Source organism: Camelus bactrianus, chromosome 13, assembly GCF_048773025.1.
Source record: "Camelus bactrianus isolate YW-2024 breed Bactrian camel chromosome 13, ASM4877302v1, whole genome shotgun sequence".
Taxonomy (NCBI): domain Eukaryota; kingdom Metazoa; phylum Chordata; class Mammalia; order Artiodactyla; family Camelidae; genus Camelus; species Camelus bactrianus.
Window position 1 is genome coordinate 23,077,401 of NC_133551.1, and position 17,562 is coordinate 23,094,962.

At 36.9% G+C, this 17,562-nt stretch overlaps 1 protein-coding gene across 2 annotated transcripts in view; it reads left to right on the forward strand.

Annotated features, from left to right (window-relative positions):
- SLC44A5 (solute carrier family 44 member 5) overlaps positions 1–17,562 on the forward strand; it is a 317,439-nt gene that overhangs the window by 49,468 nt on the left and 250,409 nt on the right. The window contains exon 1 of one of the 2 annotated variants that reach the window (XM_074376232.1): positions 16,743–16,915. The exons of the other annotated variant lie outside the window; for it this stretch is intronic. The gene's annotated coding sequence lies outside the window, so the exon portion shown is untranslated. Of the gene's footprint in view, positions 1–16,742; positions 16,916–17,562 lie in introns of those variants that run through there. 2 annotated transcript variants of the gene reach the window in all.

Sequence of the window (17,562 nt, forward strand, 5' to 3'; positions counted from 1 at the left end):
TGTATGATTTGCAAATATTTCCTCCCATTCTGTGGGTTGTCTCTTTACTTTCTTGATTGTATCATTTGCAGCACAAAAAGTTTTAAAGTTTTTATGAAATCCAGTTTATCTAGTTTTTCTTTTTTCACTTGTGCTTTTGATGTCATGTAATAAACATCTGAATGAGTAGTCGATAGGCACCTGCTTTGTGCCGGGCACCATACAAAGTGCTAAGGATGAGTAAGTGAGTCTGGGGATTGGCAACTTCTCTGAAGTTACATCATAAATCATATGAATAATTTAATTATATTTGAGAGGAGGTTTTGTGGTAAAGGGATAAATGTTCATAGAACTACTGTGATTTTAAGGGGCTTGAGCAAGCCACTCAGAAGTAAGGATGGGAATGCAATGAGGCATTTTTAGGAGGGCTAGGAAAATTTCCTTCCCCTTCACTTAAACTCTTAAAGAGGCTTTGTTTTGTCTTTGTTGTTGTTGTTGCTGTTTGTTTCTTCATTGTTTTTTTTTTTTTTTTTTTCCTGGAATAAGTGAGGTTTTATTGAGGGCATAGAGAGTTACTGCAAAGGAGATCAGTTCGACCTGAAAGTAGTTTCGTTTATATGAATACTGTTGGAATAACTTTCCGGATCTAAGATGGAGTCTCTCCTGTCTGGGATGCCATGTCAGCAAACTGAAATTTTGCTGACTTTCATGTCCCTGTAAATGTTCTTTTGTTTGTTTGTTTGTTTGCTTTTAATGAGAACTTCTCTGAGATTGTGTGGAGGTGAGGTTTAACACTGGTCCTGGATGTGCCACTCAATCATTAGGTGTCAAGCACTTTACATAAATTACTTCATTTAATTTTCATAAGATCCCAGTCCAATTCCCACCAGCTCCTCCAATTCCTTACTCCCTAGAATATTTCCTCTACATCCCCCTGCTGTTTCAGTATGTTCATATTCTGCCCATCACTTACCACCCTATCTCAGTTTTGCCTTCTTTTTCCCAATCGTTCATCATGATTTCCTATTACACTTGTTTGAGCCAATTACTGCTGGTTAAGAACTGTTTATTTACTACAATTTCTAATACTCTGAACAGTTCAGTTTGACACTTTAAGAACACACTTATTTTTTCATGGGTTTCTGCTTGTCAGACTTTTCTTATCAATAGCTAATAGGCTTCTTGTGAGCAAATCAATGTTTGCACATCTACCACGGTGCCTGAAATGTGGCAGATGGTTGATTAGCCCTTAGTGTTTATACACTGACTCCCTGATACCTTTGGGAATCTTGAGTCTCTGTCATTGAGATTATATGAATTTTGTTTTATAATAATCTATTTTGTGTTTTGTTGGTTTGGGTGGGGGGTGGCATGGAATGTGCGGCTGAGATCACTGAACTTTCCTTCCCTTTGCAGGAATTTGATTCCACATGAATGTGTTTTTCTCAGATCAGACAGTGTTGGTTTTATGACAGTGATTCAGTATTAAGGTCTCAGGGCCTACATCAAAATTTGTGTTACATTTTATCAAGTGATAAAAATTTTAGATAGTATGTTTCTAAAACCTCTCAGGCATAAACTCTACAGTGTCCTTGCTATTGCTTGAACATTTTACTCAACTATCTTGCTGTTACTTCTAAAGAAGTAATAAAGATGAAAAATGTGAAGGAAACAGAAATTATACTGGAAGGATATTTATTGTGCCAATTGTATATACATCTCTACCATAGCATTTTTCAAATTGTCATCATTAGACTGGCTTTTTTTGGAGGGCAGGGACTATGCTTTATTTTGCTTCTGACCCTAGCACAATGCATGGCTCACAGATTCTCAATAAATGGCTGCTGAATTTACGTTTTTGGAGTGGGCTAATATATAATGAAGCTTTAATAATTTGGACTGAAAAAGTAGATTCTTAATGTTTGGCTCACTGACCAAAATTTATATATTAATAGATTCATGAATAACAATTAACACTCATATCATATTTAATACTTGAAAAAATGCTTTTCAATTCTACTGAATTCTTAAGCAAGTGAATGAGATCCAGTCTAACTGACCAGGACACTGGCACACGGTATTTACATAATGTGTATGGGCTTGATCACAGAGCTGGAAATTATGACTGGAGTGTGGTTTGGATTTCAGTCATTGTAGAAACATTTAAGCCTTCTTTTTCTTTCCTTGTCTTAAAAATTTATTTTCCTAGAGATGATATTCTGCCTCTGTCTCTTCTGTCTCTTCTTCACACTCAGATGAAACTTGTAGAATGTGAAAATTGCCCTGATAGAACAGAGAACTTTCTAGATATGAGATTCAGGAACTGGTGCTACATCACGGGGTAACACGAGAGGTAAAGCTATTGATTAGATAGAAAGTACGTGGAGTTAAACGATAGGTCACCATTTCTCACTTCTCGCGTCCCTGTACTCCTTCCACTTTAAGGAAAAACAGAAAAGCTTTTTCCTTAATTACACTTGCTCTTATCAAAGAAATAAATGTGTCACTTAACAAACACCTACGTGCTCCCTGTAGCATTCATATTCTATCAAGTCCATGTTCCTCAGGATGAAACTTTTCCCCCTTGCTTGGCATACTAAGGTGGCTTTTGGAAGAATTTATGGAAAACTCTATTTATATAAAATCATAGTTAGCAACAAGCTTGGTAAATAAATCTAGGTCAAAGCCTGCCTCCACCTGTTAGTAGCTGAGGCAGAAATCACTGGTTTGCCCCTTTGGCCTCCATCTATCTCCTCTGCTTTCTAGCAGTCTCCCAGTGGCCACGTGACACAATTCTGGTCAATGATAAATAAGCAAAAGCCTGCCGGGTGGGGCCCCTGGGGATGTGAGGGTGTTCAGCTAGCAGGACCCTTCTGTCTTTTCCTGCTTCTCTGTCTCTCTGCTTTCTGCCTGGAGTCCTGTGATGCTGGAAAGCGCAGGAGCTACCATGTAACTTAGAGGCAATAAGCACACAATGCACGGTGTTGCGGAAGGAGAAAGGGCCTTCCCGCCCTTGTCCACGTAGCAGCTACAACACACCTGAGTTGCCTACCTCCAGCCTTCTTGTTTTTTTGGTGTTTGTTTTTAACAACAGCCATTTCTCGTTTAAGCCACTGGGGCTGGTTATTCTGTTACAGTTGAACACATTTCTAACTCTGTGTCCTCAGTTTCCTCATTTATAACTTGGGATTATTAAAGCTACCTACTTCATAGGGTTGATGTGGGGATGAAGTGGGATGATGTGAGAGGAACAGCCAAGTGCCTGGCTCAGAGGAAACACTAAATGAGGGTTGGCTAACATCATATTCCAACTTGAACATTTTCTTCATTATATTTAGTGTTAAAAATTTACGTCGTAACGTGGATCATGTGCTACTCAGTGCAACTATAACATGATCTCTCTCTCTCATTCCCCAAGATTCTTTTTGGCATATTAAAGGACAGTTTTGTTGAGTTTTATTGGCTTCAGTGAACTGTATGCATTTAAAATGATCAGTTTGGTAAGTTTTGACATATGTAGTACCTGTGAAACCGATATAAGACACAGAAATAGAAGAGAATAGAGCATAATTAATTCTGCCTGGAGGAAGAGGGCTCATAAAAAGATTCAGACCATCACCGTAATGAAAATATCCATCGCCCACAATGACTTCTTCATGTCCCTTTGTCCTCCCTCCATTCCATCACTTCCCACCCTCCTCTCCCCACAGACCACCACCTATTTTCAGTTTTTAGAGCTTCATATGAATGGGACCAGACAGTGTGTCTTCTTTTTTTTGAGGCAGAATGAGTCTAGCTTCTTTCACTCAACATAATTATTTAGAGATTCATCCATGTTTTTGCATGTTTGACCACATTTCTTTTTATTGTTGAAATAGTATTTTTTATGGTATACATATACAACCATTTGTTTTCACCTATTGATGAGGAATTTTGAGTATTTTCAATTATTTTAAATTAACACATTAGGTATCTCTCTCATAGAATACTTTGTTCTAAGCCTAAAGGAGCATTTCTCATAGTATGTTAATCTAAGTTGTTTTCAAATGTCCTCCATTAGACTATGTGCTTACCCATCAAGATAGAGGAACTGAGTCTTATTCATCCTTGCTCTCCCAGCCCCTAGCATAGTTGTGTAGTTTCAAACTGGTACTCCAAGGAAACAGCCCTCTTAGGTGAAGCCAAATCTTCTCTCTTCTTCCTTTACTGTCTCCATCATCACCACTTACTGGTTCATTCAAGTCAGAAACTTAAGACATGCTTGCTGCTTTTTGAAAATCTAATTTGTTTAGATACAATTCATAAACAATAAACCTCACACATTCTAAGTGTACAGATCAATGACTTTGAAAAATGTTTAGACCTGTATAACCACCAAGCCAACTAAGATACAGAACTTTTTAATCTCCCTCAAAAATTTACTCATGTACCTTGACAGTTTCAGACTGTCGGTCTTTTGCAACCCTCTATCCCAGGCAACTACTAATCCGATTTCAAAGTAAAGTGGTTTGTCTTACTTAAACTTTCATAATAATTAAATTATTCAGTATGTACACTTTGTTTCCAGTTTCTTTCAGTTGGCATAATATCCATGAGGTTCAACCATGTTTCATTGATTTATTCTCTTAATTGGGGGTACTAGTCAATTTACATTTAGTGTAATTATTGACATGTTTGAATTTAAGTGTACTGTTTACTTTTTTTCTCTATTTTGTCCCTTCTGTTTTTTCCTCTGTTGCTCATTTCTTGACTTCTTTTGGGCTGATTGAATATTTTTGTGTTTGTGTGTGTTTCATTTTTATTTCCTCTATTGGCTTCTTAGCTATATCTTTTATTATGATTATTTTTCAGTGGTTGCTCTAGGGCTTAAAAAAATATATGTCCTTAACTAGTATAGCCTATTTTAAAGTGATATTCTACCTTTTTCTGTTCCTACTTTTCACACATTCCACTTCTCATTTCACAAATATAATAATGTTAATTTGTAGTATTCCATTTACACCCTTTCCCAAATTCACCTTTTCATTTAAAAACCACTCAATGACTTTCCGTTTTTTCTGATACTGAATTTAAACTCCTAACATGGTTTATCAAATTCATTATGTTTTGGGTGTTGGCCACATCCCTAACTTAATCTAATACTGCTTCAATTCCAGGAATACTGATTTTCTTACAGTTCTTCAAACATATCTGGCTGGTCCAAACCTTTGTGTCTTATTGAAAAACTGTTCCTACTGTCTGGAATACCCACCCTCTTTTGCCATTTAATTTTTTTTTTTCTGGAGCGTTATATGTAAATCTTTTTCTGACTCCTCTCCTTCCAGGCAGAATTAATTATTCTCTACTTTGTTCTGCGTCTGTCCCTTATACATACTTGCAGCAGATGCTTCTTGCACCACTTTAAATTTTCTTGGCCTCACCTCTTATTCCAGCCACAACTGCACTGATCATTTCTTTGAAGATGCTGTCCATCTTCATGCAGACACAACTTGACAGTGCCCTGCCTCAGTTCACCTCTCACTTCCCCACTCCACCCTCTATAGATTCTTTACTTGATGGTGAAGTAGCATGGAATATCCCTGGGATTTTGCTCAGCACTCAGCATGTGTCACACAAGAAATGATGGGGAGTTAAAGCCCTGGGGGGACATCCTCGACCCATGAAGAGCAGAGTAATGGGTAAATGCTCCCCGCTTCCTTTCCTTGGGAAGTTATTAAGGTGTCCTATAAGGCTGAGTATCCAACCATCTGTATGGGTGACCAGTCAGTTCAATAACAAATCTTTTTTTTTTTTTTTTTTTGACTCTCCTTTCTTCCCTGCTTTGATCCCTCGTCCCTAAATCTTGTTCTTTGACTCATACTCCTTAGTCTTAGGCTCTGTATTCTGGAGAACCCAGGCTGAGAAAATACAATTATTATTACCCATATAACACTGTATTTAAATGTCTGTTACTTCCTCCAGACCAGTGAGTTTTCAGACATCTTAAAGCCATAATACCTTTTATCAAACCACAAAATACACAACTGGTAAAAGTAGGGCAATTCTGATTGAAATGAAAGTGAGGCCAGAGGTTTTGTATAACAAAAAACAATATGCTAATTAAACTATGAACTTCATAAGAGTTAGAAAATATGTCTTATTAATCTTTGACTCCTAAAAACCTGGAATAGTGGGCTGGCTCCCAGCAGGTAGTCAATAATATTTATTAAACTGAATTAAATTGAATTGAGGGAAACCAAAGTCTAGAAAATATAAATATTTTCAGCTAGGATATAGTGATTATGGATAAAAGAAGTAAAACAGAAATGAGAAATATAGTTCTAATAATATGTTTTCTGGAAACATGAGGTTTATTAGAAAAGGCAGTAAAACTTCTGTAAGCTCAAGTTTTTCTATTCTTGGTTTATTAATTTTCAAACGATTGCACTGGCTTCTGCTATATGCTGTCAGTAATAGATTGAAATTAAATTTTTCAAATTCCCCCACATTCTTGAAATTGTTTAATAACAAAGTTGAAAGAGTTGGGAAAGTTATCACTTACAATTATTTTATAGCTATAAATATGGAATGTGTGAGATAGAAAGCTAAAGATAACATCTAGAAAGTAAATACGTCACTACAAAATCACAGAGCCACAAATGGTAAACTCTTCTATGTGCTGTGCTGATGATCAATATTGAAGTGTGTCATCATTTCTTAAACATGACAGAAACTCCAGAGGGCTAGATTTCTTGAATTAGTTACTGTGAGCAAGGTTCTCTGAGCATTCAGAGGTGAGGGGAAAGCCCAAGTGAAAAAAAATGGCCTGGAAATCTGTGCTTTTAAAATTAGCAGGGTGTATTTTTGTATGATTAAGGTAATTTGTTTATCACTAGGTCCATCAGTCTACCCACTGGCTTACCCACCCATTATAATGGTGTTGAGGTTGGCATGTAGAAAGCCTGCGTGAGTCTGTTTTTAATACTCATCAATCAATTTTTTAAATCATGTTTCTTTAAACAAGAATTTAAAGTTTTATGGATAGCAAGTTAGTGACTGATTTCCATTTTCTTTATTGTAAAAATTGGGCTTATTTATGAGAGTTGTGAGGAACATATGGTTTTAAAATACATCCATCCAGTCATTCAACATATATGTCAATAACACATACTGAGGATTCAGTGGTTATATATACTATATATATTATATATAATACAGTGTATAGATTTTGGAGAATGAAGGGACACTAAGAAACATTGTAAGATAGGCTGGTGGGGAACAGTTACTGACTAGTGTGACACAGACATGTAATAAGGTTGAGTGACTTGCCCAAGATCACAGCACTTGTAACTTATTCCTCAGAATATATAAGGTATTTTTAGGCATAATTTTGGTTTGCATTAATCATCTCTCTAAGCATTACTGAATGATTATGAAGATAGCCAATGGCAAAAAGTAGTTGCACAAATGAGAAACCACTAAAAAGGGAAACTCTTTGGAAGAGAGTTAGAGATAGATTGGGAGGGAGTGGGGGAACAATTTTAGGATCATTTTAGTTCATCAGAAAACTTTTCAAACTTGGGCTTTTCCCCTGTTGAGTTGCATATGGTTTAATGAGTTGGAAAAGAAACTAATGTTTATGGAGAATCTAATATGTGCCAGGCACTTTAATATATACTAACTCATTTAATATTCACAACTACTCTGTGATATATTGTATTGTTAGGTCTGTGTGGCTGTTTTGGTGTGGTGTCACAGTGTGTGTGTCCTTCCTTAGGGATCATCGTTGACCAGAGTCTGACACACAGCTCTCGTGTTCAGTGATTGGGCTATGACGTGGTCACCCAGAGGTTAACAGGCCCAGGCAAGTTGATTGCCTCTAGCCAAACTGACAAGAGTCTGATTATAAACCAGAACATCAATTTACAAGGCTCTATGAGGGAATTAACCGCCAAGTAGGCTGGATATTCATGTCAGCTTGTCAGAACATTTTACTCCCTATGGGAAAGAATACTTGGGAAATAAAATGAAGGACAGGAGGATTTCAAGGAAATACAAAATTAGAAGAAAGTGAATTGGATGCTTTTGGTAAGGAGAGTGTCATGCAGTTAGTTACTGGAGCCCAATGTGCCTTCTCCACAGGAATACACTTGCCTGGCTTAGGGATTTGAATATTATTTTTAGCCAGTCAGGTCTCTCTGTCAATATGTCTAAGATCACAGCCAGTTGTGGACTCAGCTGCAGTAAGAGAGAGTAGATTTGGAGAGTCAGAGATTGTTCAAAACAAATCTTCTAGATGCTAGTAGGAGGAACAGATAGAGCAGGGTTCAATCCCCAATACCTCCATTTAAAAAAGTTGAGGAAATATACTAGAAAGTGGAATATTAATATAGGGTAGTCCATACTGGATTGGGGGTGTCTCAAGATTAATGTGTCCAAAGTCTAGCCCTTCATTTCTTAAAACACATTCCTCCTCCAGATGTGAAGACTTTGGGTATTAGATCCCTTCTTTCATCTGTCCCTCCCTTCCTCCCTCCCTCCTTCGTTCTCTCTCTCTCTCTACTTCTCTCCTTCCTTCCTTCCCTCCGCTCTCAGTTCCTGATGTCAGAAAATCCAGTAAATGTTACCTCCAAAATACACAGTGGATCTTTGCCCTTTTCTCCTCCTCTGCAGTCACCACAGTCCAAGTGTGGACTACCTCCTTCAGTCACTAGCCCCCTCCCCTACAAAGCAGTTTGCTTCCAAAGAGTGCTCTTTTGCTTTATTGAGGTAAAATTCATGTAATGTAAAATTACTCATTTTAATCATTTAAAAGGTGTACAATTGAGTGGCTTTTGGTACATTCTCAATGTTTTGCAACCATTGCAACTCTGATTCTAGGACATTTTCACAAAGAAACCCTCATCTGTTAAGCAGTCACTTCCCGTTCTTCGCCCCCAGCCCCTGGAAACACTGATCTACCTTCTATCTTCATGAATTTGCCTATTCTGCACATTTCATATTAATGTTACAACACATTTGTGGTCTCTTGTGTCTGACTTCTTTCATGAGAAGTAATGTTTTCGAGGTTCATCCGTGATGGAGCATGTATCAGGATCGCATTCCTTTTTATGGCTGAATATTATTTTACTGTGTGGCTGACATTTTGTTCATCTGTTCATTGGTGGTTTTCACTTTTTGGCTTTTATGAATAATGCTTCTGTGAACATTTGTGTAACATGTTTTTGTTTTAACACCTGTTTTCAACTCACTAGAATAATTTTTTAAAAATGAAAATCATGTGGTTCCCCTATTTAAAAGCCTTCAATGACTTTTCATTACAATTATATTATAATCCAAATTCATTCCTTTGGCCTGCAAGGATTTGCATAATCTGCTTCTCCTTTCTCATTGAAACGTCTTTCCTCTTCCCTCAATAGATTCCAACCACAGTTGCCTCTGTTTAACTTCCTCCAACCTCCCAAGCCTTTTTAGAGTATTCATGCCTGAAATGCTCCTCCCATAGCTTCACATGGCTAGTTCATTTTCATCTTCAAATCTCCATCGTTAGTGTGACCTTCCCTGAGAGGCTTTCCCTGCCTAAACTCCGTTATTCCTGTTTCCTTCCTGATAATTGTCTCACTTTGTAATACATAGTTGTTTCTATTGTCTGTCACCCTCACAAGAACATAAGTTCCTTAAGGCCATGAATTAAGGTACACTCTTTTTCATCATTACTTATCTGCACTTGTGCTTAGCACAAGACATAGAAGTGGTACTCCTTAAGTGTTTATTGAGTAAATGAATAAATGAGAAGGATCATGGATGTTGGAGGTGAGACAGAGTAATTTCAATTTTTAGTGAGAGAGGTATACTAGCAAAGAGAGCAAGATGGTGGGGAATCTTCAGTTATGCTAATATTAGAAAGTCTAGGCGGGTGGGTGGCCAACAGGGCAGGTCAGTCATGTGTTAAAAATGGGAATTAGGTCAAAGAGTCAGAGCAAAACCCCTACATGTAAAGTCAGAGTTAAGGAAAGAAGAGCATGGTTAATTTGATGTCAGTTCTAGAGCAGTTGGCTAAATTTCCTTGAATATCACCTTTCTAAAATCAGGATTGCTTCTAGAAACCAGGCAGGGACTGAGGTTACAGCCACAGCTTTTGGGAGAGGAGGGGTGCAAAAGCTGAGAAACTAGGCAGGGCTTGACAAGCCCAGAATTGTGCTGTAGAAACACTAACAGACTTATGCTCTTCAGATCATCAGCCTCCTTTCTGCATTTTTAATTACCACTTGACATGAATAGATTGTGGTCAAATCACATCATGTTCCCTTGCCTCAATTTCTTCATCTACAAAGTAAGAGTTTTGGGCTGAATACAGCCATCAAGATCCTATCCAGCTCTGACAGTCCATGATCCTCTATGACAGTTTCCAAGTTTCAAATGACTTTTTATGGAACACAATTGATGTTGACTCTTTCTTGATGATTTCATTGGTAAACAATCTCCACAGACATAAGAAGTGTTAAGTGTGTCTGTGCGTCTTTGTGGTTCCTTTCAAACAGAGTGGTCCTTCTTGTCTTGGCTACCTGACCTGGGAAAATAGCATATTTTGGGACCCATAGCCCTTAAACTACTGACTAAAGATATAACCTCAAAAAATAAAGAATTTGTATTACTATAGCAAAATTGACTAAATTATTGTTTAATATAGTGGTTGCTTATTAGGGAACACAAACATTGAAAAAACATTAAATTTTAGAAAGTTAACATCCAAAGTGTTTTGTTTTCACCAAAATTGTTAGATCAATCCATTCTTCAAGGATTTCATTTTGATTCTTTTCTGAACAAAATTAAACTAGTATAATTGAAGGTTACTTGTACCTAAATTAGAAGATTAGATTAAATCTTTCTTATTCTTCACTATGAAATGAAATATAATAAAAATACGAGTCAGTCTGTACAAACCAGAGATGTGTTAACAAGATTCTGAGGTCAGAATTAGACTTTTTGCATTACTGATTAGATAGCATTGTAATGAGACAGGGCTAGTCTTGGATTACAATCAGAAGTTTGAAACAGATTTAGAAGTTTTGAACAAAGTTTTATGAAGTAGGGAAATGGTTAACTGGAGCAATATGAAATGTCAGCTCTGTGCTTCTTAACATGAAACATTGAAATTGTAAAGTTAAAGAAAAATGTGACAAAGTTTAAAAATAGATTTAAAAATAACTTTTGAAAGTTTTGAAGATGGACATACTTATAAGGAGTAAAAATGCAAATCAAGGAGAAGAAATTTAAGGAAAAGAATGATTACATAAACTAATAAATGTAGATGGAATAATGGAAGTAGAAAATCACCGTTTTGCAACCACTGTGGAAACAGTGGATTCAGAGGAATCAGTGGATGTTAAAAGTTTGAAGAGGAATGGGATATTTATATATTATCAGAGTATCTCCCCAGAGATTACTTACTCATTTCAAGGTGAGAAATGGTAACTGTACCGCAGGCAAGCTTGACTAACACCACTTAATTGAATGATAAAGTTAACACCACTGTTGATGAGATAAACTGAGATTTGATTCTTGACATGATACACTGAGGCAGTCATAACATTGTTTATGTAGTATTCCTGTTCAAAGTGCATGAGTTGAATCTAATCGTGTGGAAACATCAGATAGGCTCAAGGAGACATTCTCCAAAATAACTCCTCTGGTACTTTTGAAAAATATTCATGTAATAAAGAACAAAGTGTGAAGAGCTATTTCTGATGAAGGAAACTAACAAGTCATGCCAGCAGTATGTGCTTTGTGGTCTTTGATCTGGATCAGAGAAAAAAATTCCATGAAGGACATTATTGAGACAGTGGGAGAAAAAGAAATGTAGACTGCATATTATGTAAAAGTGTTTTGTAAATGCTATCTTCCTGGATTTGATAAATGTGCTGTGGCCACCTAAGAGAATGTCCTTGTTTTTAGGAAATGAAGACTGAAGTACTTAGGGATAAAAGGGCATGATTCTGCACATAACCCTCAAGTGGTTCAGGGAAAATGTCTCGTGGTGTGTGTACATGTTTATGTGTCTGAGCGTGTGTGTGTGGAAAGAGATCAAATGCAGCAATGTGGTAACAACTGGTGAATTTGGTTGAAAGGTACACAGCTGTTCTTCTGGTCTTCCAACTCTTTGTAAGTTTGAAATTATTTCAACATAAAAATTTAAAAAAAAAGATTATTAATTGTCTACCTGAGGAAAGGTGTTCTTTTCCGCTTGAGTCACTGTCATTGAATAGAAACCATCTGACGATGCCAAGGTGAAACTGTGGCCTCCAGGAAGACAGAGCCGCTGGCAGAGTTGGTAGATGAACTTGCAGGATTATTTATTGGTATAATACATAAACAAGGCTGAGTTTCTTATAAGTCTCCCTGAAGACTGTTACCTTATGTGGATAAATCAGTTCATTTTGTAAACATTAACAGGGCTCCTGATATATGTCAAAATCTTTGCTAGGCACTGGGGCTCAGTGATGGCTGAATCTCTTGTTCTCAGGTTATTGACCGGGGGGGGGGGCAGCGATAAAAACTTCCTATGAGACAGTAAAAATAGACGTGGAGAAGCAGACACAATAATTAAGATGATGTCGAGGAGGAGGGGTTGGCTTGGTGGAGGGGAGTGACAGTGAGACCCAGGAGTTTTCCACGTGGTGTGGGTAGAGGGAGGGAGCGGTAGAGATTCCTGGCAAAGGGACCAGTAAGGACAGAGGCAGGAGATGCAAGAAAACTTGGGCTGTTTGTGGGACTCTCATGCAGTTTCACATTGTTGCAGTGTAATATAGCTTTCTGATTTTCAATTTGTAATTATAAATTAAGTTTTAGTTTAGCTATGAATATTTATGACACTAAAATAGTGTACAAATTAACACTATAAGAACTTACAATACAAATTGTTCCTTTCATAAGCTGTCCTTATTTTGTACAACATGGCATCTTATTATAACTTAGGATTCCTCCTTTGACCTTTGTACCTTTGCAGCTTTTGTCAAGTTTGAATAATATATTTTCTCTTTTTTAAGGAAAGAAATTCCCGTAATTCCCAATGGTCACATCTTCGTATGCTTAGTAGTTGGTGGATCTCAGTTTGAGAATGAAAATGCCTTTCAGTTACACATTACGACTGTAAAAGAGATATTTTGTTTTCAATTGGCAAAGTGTTTTGGACTATCAAAATGAAAACAAAAAGAACAATCATCAAACAATAAAAAATACTGTAGTCTTTGAATCAAAAGCTTAATATTCTTCATATGCAAGCTTCACACAAATTTGTAAGAAACATATTTAGACACCCACAAGTAGATGGGCAAAGAACCTGATAAATAATTTATAAGAGGTGAAATAAAGATGACTGATAAGCATGTAAGATGTTCACCTTCAGTAATAATTTAAAAATTAATTCATAATGATAGTCCATTTTTTGACCTATAAAATTAGTAGATGTTTTTAAAAATTGTAACCTGTGTTGATGAGAATTTTTAATAATAGAGAATGATTGCAAGCAATCTAATTATCCAACAGTGTGGAAATAGTTAAATAAAATATGCATTGATGTTGTGTGACATTACCTGGACATTCAAATGATGTTTTTGAAAAATTTTAAATAACAAATCCTTATGCTATCATATTAAATGTAAGAAGCAGTGAACAAAAAGTATGATTTCATCTTGTCAAAATATACATAGAAGACTTTGATAAGTATGTTCTATAATAATGGAAGATGTTATCAGTAGGAAAAACTGGGTGAGGAGTAGACAAGCCCTTGCACTACTATTTTTGCAACTTTTCTGTAAGTCTAAAATTATTTCAAAACAAAAAGTTAAAAAACACATAGAAAAAGGACTGATAGGAAAAACAACAAAATCTTACTAATAATTTCTACATGGTAGAAAATTAAGCAGCTTTTCCCTTTCATTTAAAAAGTACTTTTTGGTAAGAAAAAAATTTTTTTACAGCAAGTTATATGTTAAATAATAATTACACATACACAACCCCTCTCCCTAAAATTAGAACAACAATAGAGCTAAACTCAAAAAAATAACGCCATCTACCACAATCAATTTACTAGTCATTGTGGCAGCTAAACATAAAAACAGAAATGTGAATGCTGAGAAAGGGTGCATATGGGTGGAGGCTAATACAGAGACGTAAACTGGTTAGGGCTGCACTTTACAGGTGGATGCGAAGTGTGAGAGTAGATGGTAAAAATAACGGAGGTAGATTTAGGAGACTGTGGCACTGAGGATTTTATTTTAGTAGTAAAGAAGAGAACAAAGTCTTCTCAAAAGAGAGTAGATACCTGCAGGATTTTATGTTAGAAGAGAATGATGCTAATTCTCTGGGTGTCTAGGGAGCATAAATCACAGTAGGTTATGGGAGTATTCCCCAAAGGTTGTCTTTTAATAAGTTAAAATCATTTGCTGTAGATAACCACCTTCATACTTATTTTTATCACGGACCCCTTTCTAAGCAACTCAACTTTGCAATGGTTCAGGTCTTCTGAAGAAACAGCCTCTAATCTTAATGAGTGACCAAGGTAATCACCTACTTGAATTAAGTCCCTCTTGATCTAGACCTTCGGGTAAAACATTATTTGCTCCATATTAAATAAGGACATATAGAAAAATGAGTACACACTATGGTGTCACTAGGAGCTGCACCTGAAAACCTGTGGCGTACTGGGCATTGTGGTCCTCAGTGTTTTCTCTCTCAAGACCTCTGAGATGTATCACACCCTCCCCTTCTATGCCCGGGGGCTCCCTAAAGCAGTGATTCTGGGGGAGGTGTGGTGAGCAGGGGCCGTGGGGTTTGTAACAGTTCATCCCCATCACACTCAAGTCAATTCTGAAACTGCTCCCTTTCTCCTCCCTTGTCCCTTCTACCTTAAGAGTTATTGCTAGAACCAGGCTCCCTGACATTTATTTTAAAAGATTATTATTTTCAGCCTCCTTTCTTATGTCTCATTGGGAAGCCAGAGCTTGCTCCTTAGAGAAGCAACATCGTATCAGAAGTCATTCCTTGGAGAGAGACCATGAGGCTACACTTTAAATTTTGACCCTAATTCCTACTATTTCTGTCTCTATAATTAGGTTTTAAGCCCCTGGCAGGGAAAAGACCAGGTTTTATTCCACCCTGTCCTTTTTTTTCAAAAAAATTTTTTAACCTTCTTCAGGATTAGCTTTTAACATTCAAAAAGGTAGTTACTTAGTAAATGTTTATTGAAAATGAATACTCTTCCTTAAGGGCAACTTTTATTCCTTCAAGAAGGCACATCTATTCTCTGCTATGAAAAGAAAAAAAAGGAAAATGTTGCATAAGTACAAATTAAAATGGAAGATATAGAGTGTGTAGCTGAAAGCTAAGCAGCGGCTTTGATCTTTGGCTGAGAATTTTAAAAAGATTAAAAGGGTTATTAAAAATAAGATCTGAAGGTCTAATGAGACTTAAAAAAGGGCCCAGGACTTTGTCTAAGTCTGTATAGGCTCCAGAAGGCTGCAACGGCCTTGTAGTGCGTGGGCCCTGGCTCCCGTGGATGGGTTACGGGGGGTCCTGTGTCCAGAGCCTCTGCCCTCTGCGTGTGTACTGCAAGTGTTCCTCAAGAATGAAAACTGGGGAATGTCAGATTTCAGGACATTTTCTGTTACGCAGATATACAGTGTCATTAACATTCTCATGCCTGGGGAAGATTAGCTTTTTAGGCCTGTTTGCTTCTCTGTGAAAGAGAGTAAAAATAATCACCTCATAGACCCAAGTAAGGATTAAACTGGCACGGTGCTGGTGACGTAGTATGTATATGTTGAATAAACAGTGGTTTTTATTTTATTCGCAAATTGAAATTTAGAAGTGTGTTACAAATGGTTAAGTGTGTTTGAGGTAGAATGACTAGAGCCGAATTACAGCTGAGCTTTGTTGTGGTTTAGACTGGCTTATGTGAGTAGAGATCAGGACATTGCTATCGTGGCTAACAGCTCTTAAAGGGAAAACAGTTTCTCAAAACCACGTGACTGGCATCCTCCCGGAGTTTTGGAACTATGACGCCCTTGTAGGTTGAGCGTTACCCAGCTCTTTTCCCTGTTGCTCATTTAATATTTATCTCTCTTTTCTGCATAATGGCTATTAGGTAACCCAGAAGAGACATCCCAGCTTCCACCATCAGAAAGAAACCATTTCGTTCACATAATATCCACTTTTTCTAACTTGCATTAATTGATCCTTCCGTTGGCCTTCATTTAAGGCCAAGCAGCTTTGCAGGCCTTTGACTTTAAATTAATGAATGACTTTCTCTTTGGCATTTATAAGTCAGACTCCTTGGTAAACATAAAATTACCTGTGAAGTTGTGCTAGGTGTCATGATATGAGAGTCACATCGAGAACAGGGACCAGGAATTACTGATAGAGAATTGACAGATGGGCCGAATACAAACAATAAGCAATTATCTATATGTAGGCACTGTGGTTTTCATTATATGTAAGTAAGTTACAAATTAAATTTTGGCATGTGGAAAAGGTTAATTATGTGACTGAAGCAGAGATTAGAAATACAGTTTAGGACTTTCACATCTTGTCAGATTGATGCATAATCATAATAGTGTGACTATGGTCTGTTGAGTTTGTCAGGGCATAAAGCATTTCCGTTTTGATGGCCACCAGGAGAGGACATCGGGCCAGTGGCAGGGAGAATGATTGTGATTACTCTTTGGAGTGTATTCTTCCCGGATGGCCTGGACTCTGGCTGAGCCTGGTACTAGTCCAGGAGGCAAGATAATGCCTCGTGCATTAGTTTCAGAATGTGCCATTGGCTGCTGTGACTGTGGGAGGGGTCTGGGAGAGGAACCTAGTATTTTTATACATATAACTCCAGGGCAACACAGGCTTCGGGAACAACTAAGAGGCATACCAGTGCTAGAGAGATAATCAAGATGAGACCTTAAAGGTAAAGATTGGTCAAGATTTATTTGGGTAAAGATTTAGGACCAAAAATTGCTTCAGAGATGAATAATAAATTTAATCTGTAACTGTTGTAAATTTTGTTTCCAAGTGCTACTGTGTTACCAACAAAGCCAGTAGACATTTAAAGAGAATTTTCAAGCTGGCAGTTTACCCAGACTTTCTACTTCAGCTTAAATGGGAGTGCCTCACATCACTCCTTATTCATTTCTGCAATTGAAAGGAAGTCTTTATAGTATGTCTTACAGCCACTGAGGATTTATTTGTATTAACGTCTTAATTTTGCAAAATGCCAATAAATGCTATGCCTTATATTCACTTCTCTGTTGGGCAGTTGCCTGAAAGAAAATGTTTCATTGTAAAATTTGAAGAAATATGTCATAACTAGTATTTCCAGAAGCCAAGAAACTGTTTCTACATTTATTTCTATATCTATGTCTATATCAATATCTATATCTATCTTATTGTCCAATGGTCACACTCTCAAACATACTGATGTTATATAAAAATAGAAATTGACATGTTTAGATGGAGTTAATAAGATTAAAAGTCATACAAAAATTAAACATGCTCCCATTCTTAAAAAAAAAAAGACTGCAATAAATGATGGTAAAAGCAATAATACTTTTCTTA